The sequence below is a fragment of the Eleutherodactylus coqui genome, chromosome 5, assembly GCF_035609145.1.
Source record: "Eleutherodactylus coqui strain aEleCoq1 chromosome 5, aEleCoq1.hap1, whole genome shotgun sequence".
In the NCBI taxonomy this organism is placed as follows: domain Eukaryota; kingdom Metazoa; phylum Chordata; class Amphibia; order Anura; family Eleutherodactylidae; genus Eleutherodactylus; species Eleutherodactylus coqui.
In genome coordinates this window covers 60603453-60617802 of record NC_089841.1, presented here as the reverse complement: position 1 = coordinate 60617802, position 14350 = coordinate 60603453, and positions in this window count along the sequence as shown.

Below are 14350 nucleotides of genomic sequence, written 5' to 3'. Positions count from 1 at the left end.
GTGCCTTATCCGAGTACCGCTCTACTCGTGCTGAAAGATTCGGGGCGCTCCGCTGCTGACAGGTGAGTTGCGGCGGGGAGCGGGGCAGAGCGGGCGGGAGAGAAGGAGAGAAAGATCTCCCCTCCGTTCCTCCCCGCTCTCCCCTGCAGCTCCCTGCTCCGCAGCGCGTCCCGAATCTTTCAGCACGAGCGGGGAGGTACTCGGATAAGGCACATTACTCGGACGAGTAGTGCCTATCCGAGTATGTTCGCTCATCTCTAGTTATTAATTATGCATGGTGAAGCCACAAAAAAGAAAAAAAAATATCACCTCCCCAAAAAATTGAAAAGAAGTGATCAAAAAGGTGGACCCAATATGGTACTAATAAAAAAGAGAATTAAAAAACAAGTCCTCACACAATCTCATCAACCGCAAAGTAAAAAAAAGCTGAGAATATAACAGGATGTATTTTTTTTTTATTTGTTTTTAAAGTTTATTTTGTGAAAAGCAGTAAAACATAACAAAAACGATATATAACGGTAGTATCAGCATAATCATACCGACCCACAGAATAAGGGCTTATTCACACAGGTGTATATCGGCCGGGTATTCATGCCCGGAAAACTGCAAAGAAACTCCATCATACCTTACGCAAGGATGACCATATGAAAACCATATTCCCGGACCCTCCGCTTCTGTGTTGCAGGCAACATCCTAACTTGAGTAGCTTTATAATCGGGAGGATTATGAATTTTTGTTAGCCATTAAAATGTATCATATCTACAAGATTACTTGGTCTCTCTCACTGAGAACAATCACATATTGGCCACTTGAGATGTTGTATCTTGTCCTGAGAGTGCCAGAGATGGTTATAAAGTTGTAATCCCAAATTCTTCTATGAGGTTGAGATTTGAAATTGCCTTTGTATGATAACTTTCTTGTGTTCTATGTGTTGTCTGTGGCTAGAAAAATGCTCGGCCACGAGTAACTCAGTCTCTCTTTCTTTAATTTTGTGGCGATGACATCTCATCCTCGCTTTCAGTTTTTGTCCTGTTTCCCCAACATAAAGGCCCCCAACAAGACATTTACTGCACAGGATCAGGTACACAACATCTGACATGGAACATGTGAATGTCCCAGGGATCTTATAGTCCCACTGTGTGTTGGGGATTTGTATCCTGTCCTTGGTCCGTACATGTGAGCAGGTCTTATAGCTCCTCATATTGCAGGGATAAGTTCCTTTTTGTGTGACGGAGGGCAATGCACTCCTGATTATAAAGTTCCTTATTTTGAAGGTTGCCTATAACACAGAAGCGAACGGTCCGGGAATATGGTTTTCAGACGGTCATCCTTGTGTAGGGTATGATGGAGTTTATTTGTGGTTTTCCTTAGTACCTGTGGCTGTGGATTGTAGGCCACTAGTAGAGGTACACAACCATTTTCTTCCTTCTCTGTCTAGTGGATTTCTGGGTATCCTGGTGGCTCTGGTGATTTAATCATCAACTGAGATGGGATGGTAGCCCTGGTTTAACCCTTTCCAATCCAATTTGTATTCTGGTTTTTCTAGGGGGCTTACTCTTTTTCTGCTGTTATACAACAGCGCTATATGCTGGCTAAAGCCAGTACTGCATGAGGTTACACATTGGATAGGCTCCGACAGCAGAGAGGCTGGCAATATATAGTAAGAGAACCCCGGCAGACGTCTTCCAACATCGGAGCTGTACAGCCTTAAATCATAATGTCTTTAGACGTCAGACAGTGGATTGGAAAGGGTTAAAAATGTTCTTTTAAGATGCTGTAAATGTTCCTCTATGTCTGTTGGGTTAATAAAAAAACGTTAAATAAAAATAGTTAGAGCAGAACAGGTGTATCTGATGGCCTGGCTGTAGACGACAAACTTTTTAATGAACACAGAAAAAACAATCCGCTCCAAAAATGGCTAAATTGCAGGTCTTTTGCATTTCACCCACTTAGAATTTTCCAATTTTCCAATACATTTTATGGTATATTAAATGGTACCACTGAAAACAAAAACTTGTCCTGCAAAAAATAAGCCTTTATGTAGCTATGTCATCCTAAAAATGAAAAGGTATGATCTTTTGAAAGTGGGGATAGAAAAAAATGAAAGTTGAAAAAAAAAAAGGTGTGGCAGCGGGAAGGGGTTAAAGAACCTTCTGATCCTAGAAGTACACTTTGTATCCAAAGCTCAATAATACAATCGATAGCCATCTCATAACATCATAAAAACAGTTATAGATGTCACACAGCAACAGCCGTTATCTCATTAATGGTTGGACACTTTGTGTATGCTAAACATCAAGACTAATAATGTCTCTTGTAACTGTGTGAGATAAGGAGATAAGTGACTGATAACAGTTTATACCAAACAAACAATATAAAAATGTAGCAGAATATTCTTGAAGGACATCTAAAGCTGATATGCAGCAGTAATTGCTGCTTCTGATCTTCATACATTCCGATATGTTCAGTCAGTTGTATGGGCATGGGGACATATATGGAAACAAGTGAGGTTAAAAATAGAGATGAGCGAACGTACTCGTCCGAGCTTGATACTCGTTCGAGTATTAGCGTGTTCGAGATGCTCGTTACTCGTAACGAGTACCACGCGATGTTCGAGTTACTCTCACTTTCCTCTCTGAGACGTTAGCGCACTTTTCTGGCCAATTGAAAGACAGGGAAGGCATTACAACTTCCCCCTGCGACGTTCCAGCCCTATACCACCCCCCTGCTGTGAGTGGCTGGGGAGATCAGGTGTCACCCGAGTATATAAATCGGCCCGTCCCGCGGCTCGCCACAGATGCGTTGTGAGATAGCTGAGGGACAGTGCTGCTGGTACCGGAGCTGCTGTAGGGAGAGTGTTAGGAGTTAGTGTAGGCTTCAAGAACCCCAACGGTCCTTCTTAGGGCCACATCTAACCGTGTGCAGTAGTGTGGAGGCTGCTTTTAGCAGTGTTGCACATTTTTTTTTTTTTGGTATATCGGCCGTGCAGAGCATTGCGTCCTGCAGTAATACTCCAGGGAGAGAATTGTGTAGGCAGGGCCGGAAGACATATATTATAGCTTGAATATACGCAGTGGTCCTTTAGAAAAAAACATTTGAAAACAATCTATTTGGCCTGCCTGTCACTCTGCTCAGTGTTCTGGGTCCGTGTGTGCTGGGGGTAGTAGTTCTCCAAATAAATACGCAGCCAGCTAAGTGTTACAGCAGGCTTGCGCCAAATTATTTCCTGGCTCTGAAATCACCGGTCTGTTGCAGTTAATAACAGTGCAACACTGCAGTTCCGTCACACAGTCCAGGGACAGAATTGTGTAGGCAGGGCCAGAAGACATATATAGATTGAATATACGCAGTGGTCCTTTAGAAAAAAATATTTGAAAAAAAAACTATTTGGCCTGCCTGTCACTGTGCTCAGTGTTCTGGGTCTGTGTCTGCTGGGGGTAGTAGTTCTCCAAATAAATACGCAGCCAGCTAAGTGCTACAGCAGGCTTGCGCCAAATTATTTCCTGGCTCTGAAATCACCGGTCTGCTGCAGTTAATAACAGTGCAATACTGCAGTTCCGTCACACAGTCCAGGGCCAGAAGACATATATTATAGATTGGATATACGCAGTGGTCCTTTAGAAAAAAATCTTTGAAAAAAATCTATTTGGCCTGCCTGTCACTCTGTTCAGTGTTCTGGGTCCGTGTGTGCTGGGGGTAGTAGTTCTCCAAATAAATACGCAGCCAGCTAAGTGTTACAGCAGGCTTGCGCCAAATTATTTCCTGGCTCTGAAATCACCGGTCTGTTGCAGTTAATAACAGTGCAACACTGCAGTTCCGTCACACACACATCAGGGACAGAATTGTGTAGGCAGGGCCAGAAGACATATATAGATTGAATATACGCAGTGGTCCTTTAGAAAAAAATATTTGAAAAAAAACTATTTGGCTGCCTGTCACTCTGCTCAGTGTTCTGGGTCTGTGTCTGCTGGGGGTAGTAGTTCTCCAAATAAATACGCAGCCAGCTAAGTGTTACAGCAGGCTTGCGGCAAATTATTTCCTGGCGTTCCGTAAGCGAACTCAGCCTCCAACCACAGGCCAATAAGCGGCACATTTAATTACAGTGTTGTGTTTCTGCATTCCTGGTAATACAGCATGTTGAGGGGTAGGGGTAGGCCTAGAGGACGTGGGCGCGGCCGAGGACGTGGAGGCCCTAGTCCGGGTGTGGGCACAGGCCGAGCTCCTGATCCAGGTGTATCGCAGCCGACTGCTGCGGGATTAGGAGAGAGGCACGTTTCTGTCATCCCCACATTCATAGCACATTTAATGGGTCCACGCGGTAGACCCTTATTAGAAAATGAGCAGTGTGAGCAGGTCCTGTCGTGGATGGCAGAAAGTGCTTCCAGCAGCCTATCGTCCAGCCAGAGTTCTGCGCCGTCCACTGCTGCAACTCCCAATCCTCTGGCTGCTGCTCCTCCTTCCTCCCAGCCTCCTCACTCCATGAAAATGAGACATTCTGAGGAGCGGGCAGACTCCCAGGAACTGTTCTCGGGCCCCTGCTCAGATTGGGCAGCAGTGGTTCCTCTCCCACCAGAGGAGTTTATCGTGACTGATGCCCAACCATTGCAAAGTTCCCGGGGTCCGGGGGATGAGGCTGGGGACTTCCGGCAACTGTCTCAAGACCTTTCAGTGGGTGAGGAGGCCGATGACGATGAGACACAGTTGTCTATCAGTGAGGTAGTAGTAAGCGTATTAAAGGGGTTGTCCCGCGCCGAAACGGGTTTTTTTTTTTTTCAACCCCCCCCCCCCCCCCCGTTTGGCGCGAGACAACCCCGATGCAGGGACCTAAAGAAAAATCCGCACAGCGCTTACCTGAATCCCCGCGCTCCGGTGACTTCTTACTTACCAGCTGAAGATGGCCGCCGGCATCTTCTCCCTCGGTGGACCGCAGGGCTTCTGTGCGGTCCATTGCCGATTCCAGCCTCCTGATTGGCTGGAATCGGCACGTGACAGGGCGGAGCTACACGGAGCTACACGGAGCCCCATTGAGAAGATAAGAAGACCCGGACTGCGCAAGCGCGTCTAATTTGGCCATTAGACGGCGAAAATTAGACGGCAACCATGGAGACGAGGACGCCAGCAACGGAGCAGGTAAGTGAATAACTTTTGATAACTTCTGTATGGCTCATAATTAATGCACAATGTACATTACAAAGTGCATTAATATGGCCATACAGAAGTGTATAGACCCTCTTGCTGCCGCGGGACAACCCCTTTAAGTCCGAGGGAGGAGCGCACCGAGGATTCTGAGGAAGAGCAGCAGGATAATGAGGTGACTGACCCCACCTGGTTTGCTACGCCTACTGAGGACAGGTCTTCAGAGGGGGAGGCAAGGGCAGCAGCAGGGCAGGTTGCAAGAGGCAGTGCGGTGGCCAGGGGTAGAGGCAGGGCCAGACAGAATAATCCACCAACTGTTTCCCAAAGCGCCCCCTCGCGCCATGCCACCCTGCAGAGGCCGAGGTGCTCAAAGGTCTGGCAGTTTTTCACTGAGAGTGCAGACGACCGACGAACAGTGGTGTGCAACCTTTGTCGCGCCAAGATCAGCCGGGGAGCCACCACCACCAGCCTCACCACCACCAGCATGCGCAGACATATGATGGCCAAGCACCCCACAAGGTGGGACGAAGGCCGTTCACCGCCTCCGGTTTGCACCGCTGCCTCTCCCCCTGTGCCCCAACCTGCCACTGAGATCCAACCCCGCTCTGAGGACACAGGCACTACCGTCTCCTGGCCTGCACCCACACCCTCACCTCCGCTGTCCTCGGCCCCATCCACCAATGTCTCTCAGCGCACCGTCCAGCCGTCGCTAGCGCAAGTGTTTGAGCGCAAGCGCAAGTACGCCGCCACGCACCCGCACACTCAAGCGTTAAACGTGCGCATAGCAAAATTTATCAGCCTGGAGATGCTGCCGTATAGGGTTGTGGAAACGGAGTCCTTCAAAAGTATGATGGCGGCGGCGGCCCCGCGCTACTCAGTTCCCAGTCGCCACTACTTTTCCAGATGTGCCGTCCCAGCCCTGCATGACCACGTCTCCCGCAACATTGTACGCGCCCTCACCAACGCTGTCACTGCCAAGGTCCACTTAACAATGGACACGTGGACAAGCACAGGCGGGCAGGGTCACTATATCTCCCTGACGGCACATTGGGTGAATTTAGTGGAGGCTGGGACAGAGTCAGAGCCTGGGACCGCTCACGTCCTACCCACCCCCAGAATTGCGGGCCACAGCTCGGTGGTGGTATCTGCGGCGGTGTATGCTTCCTCCACTAAACCACCCTCCTCCTCCTCCTCCGCAACCTCTGTCTCGCAATCAAGATGTGTCAGCAGCAGCACGTCGCCAGCAGTCGGTGTCGCGCAGCGTGGCAGCACAGCGGTGGGCAAGCGTCAGCAGGCCGTGCTGAAACTACTCAGCTTAGGAGATAAGAGGCACATGGCCCACGAACTGCTGCAGAATCTGACAGAGCAGACCGGTCGCTGTCTTGCGCTGCTGAGCCTCCAACCGGGCATGGTCGTGTGTGACAACGGCCGTAACCTGGTGGCGGCTCTGCAGCTCGGCAGCCTCACGCACGTGCCATGCCTGGCCCACGTCTTTAATTTGGTGGTTCGGCGCTTTCTGAAAAGCTACCCTCGCTTGTCAGACCTGCTCGGAAAGGTGCGCCGGCTCTGCACACATTTCCGCAAGTCCCACACGGACGCTGCCACCCTGCGCACCCTGCAACATCGGTTTAATCTGCCAGTGCACCGACTGCTGTGCGACGTGCCCACACGGTGGCACTCTACGCTCCACATGTTGGCCAGGCTCTATGAGCAGCGTAGAGCTATAGTGGAATACCAACTCCAACATGGGCGGCGCAGTGGGAGTCAGCCTCCTCAATTCTTTTCAGAAGAGTGGGCCTGGTTGGCAGACATCTGCCAGGTCCTTGGAAACTTTGAGGAGTCTACCCAGGTGGTGAGCGGCGATGCTGCAATCATTAGCGTCACCATTCCTCTGCCAAGCCTCTTGAGAAGTTCCCTGCAAAGCATAAAGCCAGACGCTTTGCACTCGGAAATAGAGCCGGGGGAAGACAGTATGTCGCTGGATAGTCAGAGCACCCTCCTGTCTATATCTCAGCGCGGTGAGGAGGAGGAGGAGGAGGAGGAAGATGAGGAGGAGGGGGAAGACACAGCTTGGCCCACTGCTGAGGGTAGACATGCTGCTGGCCTGTCATCCTTTCAGCGTGTATGGCCTGAGGAGGAGGAGGAGGAGGATCCTGAAAGTAATCTTCCTAGTGAGGACAGCCATGTGTTGCGTACAGGTACCCTGGCACACATGGCTGACTTCATGTTAGGATGCCTTTCTCGTGACCCTCGCGTTACACGCATTCTGGCCACTACGGATTACTGGGTGTACACACTGCTCGACCCACGGTATAAGGAGAACCTTTCCACTCTCATACCCGAAGAGGAAAGGGGTTCGAGAGTGTTGCTATACCACAGGACCCTGGCGGACAAACTGATGGTAAAATTCCCATACGACAGTGACGCCTCTGCCCCCTACAACTACTGGGTGTCGAAGCTGGACACGTGGCCTGAACTCGCGCTGTATGCCCTGGAGGTGCTTGCTTGTCCTGCGGCTAGCGTCTTGTCAGAGAGGGTGTTTAGTGCGGCTGGGGGGAATCATCACAGATAAGCGTACCCGCCTGTCAACCGACAGTGCCGACAGGCTAACACTCATCAAGATGAACAAAGCCTGGATTTCCCCAGACTTCTCTTCTCCACCAGCGGACAGCAGCGATACCTAAGCAATACGTAGGCTGCACCCGCGGATGGAAGCATCGTTCTGTATCCCCATCAAAAACGGGGACCTTTTCGCTTCATCAATCTGTGTATAATATTCCTCCTCCTCCTCCTGCTCCTCCTCCTGAAACCTCACATAATCGCGCCGAACGGGCAATTTTTCTTAGGCCCACAAGGCTCAGTCATATAATTTTTATAAACAATTTTTATACGTTTCAATGCTCATTAAAGCGTTGAAACTTTCACCTCCACCAATTTTTTATTTTAACTGGGCTGCCTCCAGGCCTAGTTACCAATTAAGCCACGTTAACCAAAGCGATTAATGGGTTTCACCTGCCCTCTTGGTTGGCCATGGCCAATTTTTCTGATGTACATTAGTACTGTTGATACAGCAATTTTTGTGGGCCCTCACCTACAGTGTAATCAAATGAACTTTTAGCCCACCTGCATTACAGCTGACGTTACATCCGCTGTGTTGGGCAATGCAATGGGATATTTTTATGTACCGCCGGTGGGTTCCAGGGAGCCACCCATGCTATAGGTCCACAGGGAGTTGTAAATGCATCTGTTTCCACTTCTAAAGAACCCCAGTCTGACTGGAGCATGCAGTGTGGGCCGAAGCCCACCTGCATTAAACATGACATTACTACCTCAGCTGTGTTGGGCAATGCAATGGGATATATTTATGTACCGCCGGTGGCTTCCTGGCACCCACCCATACTGTGGGTCCACAGGGAATTATAAATGCATCTGTTTCCACTTCTAAAGAACCCCAGTCTGACTGGGGCATGCAGTGTGGGCCGAAGCCCACCTGCATTAAACATGACATTACTACCTCAGCTGTGTTTGGCAATGCAATGGGATATATTTATGTACCGCCGGTGGCTTCCTAGCACCCACCCATGCTGTGGGTCCACAGGGAATTATAAATGCATCTGTTTCCACTTCTAAAGAACCCCAGTCTGACTGGGGCATGCAGTGTGGGCCAAAGCCCACCTGCATTAAACATGACATTACTACCTCAGCTGTGTTGGGCAATGCAATGGAATATATTTATGTACCGCCGGTGGCTTCCTGGCACCCACCCATGCTGTGGGTCCACAGGGAATTATAAATGCATCTGTTTCCACTTGTAAAGAACCCCAGTCTGACTGGGGCATGCAGTGTGGGCCGAAGCCCACCTGCATTAAACATGACATTACTACCTCAGCTGTAATGGGCACTGCAATGGGATATTTTTATGTACCGCCGGTGGGTTCCAGGGAGCCACCCATGCTGTCGGTCCACAGGGACTTCACAATAGGGAGTTGTACCTGCCTGTGTCTATGAATTAAAAAGCCCGGTCTGACTGGGGCATGCAGACACCTTGACAGAATGAATAGTGTGTGGCACATAGGTTCCCCATTGCTATGCCCACGTGTGCAGCTCCAGATGGAGGTGGCACAGGATTGGATTTCTCATTGCTTCTGTACAGCATTGTGGGCTATCGCCCCGCCCCTTTTAAAGAGGGTCGCTGCCTAGCCGTGCCAACCCTCTGCAGTGTGTGCCTGCTTTTCCTGTGGCAGACGCACTTATAAATAGACATGAGTGTGGCGTGGCATGAGGGCAGCTGAAGGCTGGGCAGGGACAGTTTGGTGTGCGCTGTGGACACTGGGTCGTGCAGGGGGGGTTGGGCAGCATGTAACCCAGGAGAAGTGGCAGCGGAGTGTCATGCAGGCAGTGATTGTGCTTTGTTGGAGGTAGTGTGGTGCTTAGCTAAGGTATGCATTGCTAATGAGGGCTTTTCAGAAGTAAACATTGTTAAGAGGGGGGGGGGCCACTCTTGCCGCTATTGTGGCTTAATAGTGGGACCTGGGAACTTGAGATGCAGCCCAACATGTAGCCCCTCGCCTGCCCTATCCGTTGCTGTGTCGTTCCCATCACTTTTTTGAATTGCCCAGATTTTCACACATGGAAACCTTAGCGAGCATCGGCGATATACAAAAATGCTCGGGTCGCCCATTGACTTCAATGGGGTTCGTTACTCGAAACGAACCCTCGAGCATCGCGAAAAGTTCGTCTCGAGTAACGAGCACCCGAGCATTTTGGTGCTCGCTCATCTCTAGTTAAAAAGTGACCTGCCAGGCCTGGAGAAACAAAGATGGCTTCACAGCTTCTCTGACTACCTGATGCACCTTGTACATTAGTATGCGTCGGTAGTCTTAGACTGCACAAGCTAATCTGACTGGTCAGCACAGCTCACGTAGGCAGCACTGGTCAATCTTAGGCCTCCCTCACACATGAACGCGGCAAAGCGCCATGATTTATTTTTGGGCCACTTTGCTGTGTTTTGCTTTAGTTTTTGAAACTCTTGTTTTTGAAAGCGCAGCACTAAACACAGAAAATAACGTCTACGTGAGGGAGGCCTTAGACTAAGGATGTATACTAATGGACAGTGTGCATCAGGTAGTCAAAGAAGCTGGTGTGGCCATTTTTGTGTGTCCAGGATCGGATGGACACTTTAAGTATTGCTCCCCTTTATGTAATGTATACAGCGTGACCCCTGGGAGCAGGTGCGAAAGATTTACTAAAATCGTACTGAAATTTTAACCCCTTAATGCTACAAGATGTACAGATACGTCATGGAGGTTTGTATGGAGAGGGGTCTGGGGGTCGATCCCACTCCTTACAATGTTGGTGCCGGCTGTTTCTTACAGCCAACACCCACCCAAAAAAGCTCTGATCAGCAAAACGGCTGATCGGAGATTTTAACCCTTAGAATGCCCCGATCGATGTTCAAGGGTCCCATACTGCTCCCCACAATAAGACTGCGTGTTGCTATGCAGTTGCCATGGCCGCCGGGGGCCCTTTGAAAGGATAGATTGCCTGTCAGATCGCAGTATAATGTTATGCTATGGCATTACATCATACTGCAGGACCAATCCAATCATTACAAGTTCATATCCCCTATGGGGACTAAAATAAAAAGTAAATATTAGTTACTATATATACTCGAGTATAAGCCTAGTTTTTCAGCACATTTTTTTGTGCTGAAAAAGCCCCCCTCGGCTTATACCCGAGTCAGGGAAGGCTTAAAGGGGTTGTCCCGCGGCAGCAAGTGGGTCTATACACTTCTGTATGGCCATATTAATGCACTTTGTAATGTACATTGTGCATTAATTATGAGCCATACAGAAGTTATAAAAAGTTTTATACTTACCTGCTCCGTTGCTGGCGTCCTCGTCTCCATGGTGCCGACTAATTTTCGGCCTCCGATGGCCAAATTAGCCGCGCTTGCGCAGTCCGGGTCTTCTGCAGTCTTCTATGGGGCCGCTCGTGCAGAATGCCGGCTCCGTGTAGCTCCGCCCCGTCACGTGCCGATTCCAGCCAATCAGGAGGCTGGAATCGGCAATGGACCGCACAGAAGAGCTGCGGTCCACGGAGGGAGCGGACCCCGGCGGCCATCTTCAGCAGGTGAGTATGAAGACGCCGGACCGCCGGGATTCAGGTAAGCGCTGTGCGGTTTGTTTTTTTAACCCCTGCATCGGGGTTGTCTCGCGCCGAACGGGGGGGGGGGGGTTAAAAAAAAACAAAAAACCCGTTTCGGCGCGGGACAACCCCTTTAAGAAAAAAACCCTCCATATTCACCTCCCAGCCGGTGTCTGTGTCTCCAGTGGCGGTGCGCAGGCTGCTTGAATTTTCTCCACTGTCATCCCCCGCCGTCCTCTTTGCTCGGCTCTGTCATTCCCCAACGTCAGCGCTATGTAAGTAAGATCTGTGATTGGATTGAGCGTCAGCCAATCGCAGCCAGTGCTCGATCATTCACAGCCAATCAAGCTGCTTTAGAATTCTCCCTGCTGTTATCTCCCTGCTCAGCATTCAAATCCCCTGCCGTCAGTGCTGTGTAAGTAAGGCCTCATGTCCACGGGCAAAAGAAGAATTAAAATCCGCAGCAGATTTTAACTCTTCTCCCGCGCGCGGATCCGCACCCCATAGGGATGCATTGACCACCCGCGGGTAGATAAATACCCGCGGATGGTCAATAAAAGGGATTTTTTTAAAAATGGAGCATGAAAAAATCTGGACCATGCTCCATTTTCATGCGGGTCTCCCGCGGGGACGGCTCCCGCGGGCTTCTATTGAAGCCTATGGAAGCCGTCCGGATCCGCGGGAGACCTAAAATAGGAATTTAAAAGAATTTACTCATCCGGAGCGGACCGGGAAGGTCTTCTCTTCCTCACGGCCGGATCTTTCTTGCTTCGGCTCGGCGGATGTGCCCGGCGCATGCGCGCGGCACGTCGGCGAGGTGCCGGCGACGTGCCGCCGGCGTGACGAGTTCATCCGCAGGCCGAAAAAGAAGATCCGGCCGTGAGAAAGAGAAGACCTTCCCGGTCCGCTCCGGATGGGTAAATTCTTTTAAATTCCTATTTTCAGCGCTCATGTCCGCGGGGCAGGAGGGACCCGCTGCAGATTCTCCATGTAGAATCCGTAGCGGGCCTGATTTTCCCCGTGGACATGAGGCCTAAGCGTTGTGATTGGATCGAGCGCCAGTTGTGATTGGCTGGCGCTCAATCCAATTACAGCGCTTACTTACACAGCACTGACGGAGCCAAGCAGAGAGGACGGCGGGGGATGACAGCGGGGAGAATTCAAGCAGCTTGTCACACAGACATAGACGCAATCTGGGAGGTGAGTATGGAGGTTTTTTTTTACCTAGTATATACTCAAGTATAGCTTGGCTTATACTCGAGTCATTAATTTTTTCCAGTTTTTTGTGGTCAAACTTATTTTCTTGGCTTATACTCGGATCGGCTAATACTCGAGTATATACGGTAAATTTGTTTAGATTATTAAAAAAACAAAACATTTTTGCCATAATTATAATAAAAGAATCTAAATAATTAAACCCCAAAACATTTGGTATTGCTGCATCTGTAAAAGTCTGGTCTATCAAATTAACACATTATTTACCTCGCATGGTTAAAATCGCCAGAAGAAAAAATAAGAACGCCAGAAATGAGCTTTTTTGGGTCAGCCTGTCTCCAAAAAAAATGTAATAAAAAAACTATCACAAAGTTGTATAAACTCCAACATGGTACAAATAGAAACTATAGGATGTCCCTCAAAAAATGAGCCCTCACACAACTATGTTGACGGAATAATAAAACAGTTATGGCTGTCAGAAGATGGCGGCAGAAAATAATTTTAAAAAAATTAAATATCTTTGAAAAAAATAAAAGTAGCACAGCAAAAAAAAAATTCTATAAATTTGGTATCGTAGTAATCACACTGACCCATAGAATTAGGTTATTATCTCATTTTTGTTACAGTATGCACACCGTAGAAACAAGACACACCCAAAAATGGCAGAATTTTGCTTTTTTTTTTCCATTTCACTCCACATAACATTTTTTGGTACATTATATGGTACATTAAATAGTACCATGGAAAAATATAACTCGTCCTTCAAAAAACAAGCCCTCATGTACTGGCCCATAAATGGGTCCCACTGGTTAACCTGCTTTGCAACCGAGCTACCGGTATTATCTGCCTGGAGACCAGTTAATTCTCATTGGTTGCCGGCAGATCCAGCCCTGATAGGACAGCAGCACAGAGTGTGGAAGCCTGTGATTGGAGCATCCGTTGCCTGGTGACACCAGAGCAGCGCACAAGAGGAAAGAAAAATAAAAGCAAACATATGCTGTGAGGTGATAGTTGGTCCAGGCAGTTGGTGTAGTGAGCTGGTCATAGGAGGAGACAGGAGGGAGAGGTTGGTTCAGTCAGGAGTCGAGTCAGGGGAGAGTAGAGGGAGAGAGGAGTCAGGTTGGTTGGTCCTGTGAAAAGACAGAAGTTAGTGATAGTCAGTCAGTGGGTTTACTGCTAGACAGAGAGGAGTATAGCTAATATACTAGGTAGTGTAGTCTATACCATGTGTAGGAGCTGGAGAAGAGTGAGCGGTAGATAACAGATAGTGAGAGAGGTCAGTTAGTGAGGAGAGGGTTAGTGGCAGTGAAAGCTGTTGTCAGGATGTCAGAGGTGGCTGGAGACCTACAGATTCCTGTCAGGAACACGTCAGGAGAGTCACCAGACCCTGTGGCAAACTCTGACTACTACAGCAGAGTAATGGCATTGATGCCTAGGGAGAAAGAGAGCAAGCGATCGCTGAAGAGGGGAAAGTACCACCGAAACCCCCATTGCCATAGTCCATCCATTATCAGGATTTACAGTGAGGCTATTTATGTTTGAAGACCCCTTCAGCAGCACCCTTGCCCCCTCATAATCCGGAGAGATAAGGCTCCAAATTTCGGTTAAGGCATAACGGTCCACCAGCGCCTGCATGGAGGCAAATTCATGTGGAGACCAGGAGTCAAAGCCATACCTAGGCACAATTACAATGCCACCAAAGGGAAACCCATACAATTAGCTCACCAGTATGTGGATTTAAAGAAGTAAAAGTGTTTAATTGCTGCGGATTGACTGTACTGTACGCCAATATCATTTCTGCTATAATCTCCATCATAAAAGAGAAAAGAAAAAGCAATTACGTTTCTTCTAC